Raw genomic sequence first — 1,760 nt, forward strand, 5'->3', positions numbered from 1 at the left:
CCGCATGAAGTAGGAATTAAAGAATTAAATGGAAAAAGAAAACAAACTTGTTGAGAATGGTTAATTTAATGCATTCCATTTGCTTTATTTCTGAAGAAGACGACATGTCAAAAGTTGATTTATAGTCAACTGTGAAGCACACATCCGTTGATTAGCAGTACAGACGGTAAAACAAGAAACAACAACAAATGTTTTAAAGACTATATATGTGGCAACCTGTACTCAGCGGCTACCTGTCTTAAGCAGCCACTTTTATCTACTCCCTTGTGTGACCGCTTAAGACAGTTTTGACTGATGTGTGCGTGTGTGTGTGTGTATATATATATATATATATATATATATGTGTGTGTGTGTGTGAGTGTGTGGTTGTTGTAGCACTTATAATTATTAATTATTTTATTTTGTTTTGTTTAATGTATATATTTCGTCGTTCATTATTCTTATCATTAGCTTTATTATTGCCGGGTCACTCACCGGCACTCGACACAGATTAGTATACATGAATAAACTTCAAAATGTTTTGTATATTTGTATAAATTTGATATATTTCTGCAACGTGAGGTTTACCGTTTCAATTCTGGTATGTTTACATTTAACATCAATTTATACCATTTAATAAGCCACTAAAATTATTATTAGCTTTGTTTAAAAAAATTCAATCTTTAATATTTAAAATACAATTATGATGGCAATGTTTAGTTTATTCTGTAAAATGTAGTGGTTGTTTATAAACAGCATGTCAAAAATCAACTCAGCGGTTTTGTCCACTACCCTGTGTCATGTTTTGTCATAAGATATAGGAAAAAGAAAAAAGTACGGTTTACTTTTTCTGTGTATTGATTTAAAATAAAATATTGAATGTTTTCTTGTTTGTGTGGGTTTTTTTCTTTCTTTTTAATAGTTGATGTTTTAGCGGAAAGCGATGCAGCCTTTCTCCTGTGTTTATTTGTGAAAGCCAATTTTACTCTTGACACTGCATTCAGCCACCAAAATGTTTTAATGTTACCGAAGGTTCTATATATATAGCAAAGAAGACTTCAGCTGGGGTTTAAGGTCTTTATTCAGGGATCACCTGGAGGGATGTGAAGATCCCGATGTTTATAAAAACATTCGCACACAAATATATATCTCTATAACGACCCTGGAATAACAAAAGAACATAAAATCAGTTACATTTTCCAGGTTAAGTACAATTTACTTCAATATTATATTACTAATGTACATTTAACATACATTTCAATTCAGACTCAAATCAAATATAATTATAATTCAAAAGTTAATTTAATTATCACATCATTGCTATAAGCATGTGCTAAGCACGTCATAAAACTATATAAATACCTGTGTGTATATTCTATAACACACAGAATTACGACATCACATATAAGTAAATATTTAACCTACCGACTGTGGGTCAGGTCGTTTGAATAATGATGCTGGTTGTGCTACATCATTGATAACCTGTCAACAAAATACCACTTATAAATAGGAGCACATAAAATATACACATAGAATATATTCATATATATCCACTTAATAATAAAGTAGTTTAATAACTAATTTAGTTATTTACTTATTTGTATTATCAAACCTAATCAAATATTCGTCTTAGAAGACAAATATCCCAAAATGTTTTAATAATCAGATACACTGGAAAACTTAGATTTAGGACAGATAATTTCAAAATAATTTCCGAAAATGTAACAAAAATAAAAAGGAATAAACTTCAATAATGTAAACAACCGACTCTAATATCAGAT

At 29.7% G+C, this 1,760-nt stretch overlaps 1 long non-coding RNA gene across 1 annotated transcript; it reads right to left on the minus strand.

Annotated features, from left to right (window-relative positions):
- Positions 1 to 1,042: 1,042 nt before the first annotated feature.
- Positions 1,043 to 1,467, minus strand: LOC121392562. Its single transcript, XR_005960517.1, has 2 exons — positions 1,405 to 1,467; positions 1,043 to 1,141 (listed from the first exon to the last, which is right to left on the minus strand). It is a non-coding gene; the product is annotated as an uncharacterized LOC121392562 (long non-coding RNA).
- Between the last annotated feature and the right edge of the window lie 293 nt (positions 1,468 to 1,760).

Source organism: Gigantopelta aegis, unplaced genomic scaffold (assembly GCF_016097555.1).
Source record: "Gigantopelta aegis isolate Gae_Host unplaced genomic scaffold, Gae_host_genome ctg4079_pilon_pilon:::debris, whole genome shotgun sequence".
NCBI lineage: Eukaryota > Metazoa > Mollusca > Gastropoda > Neomphalida > Peltospiridae > Gigantopelta > Gigantopelta aegis.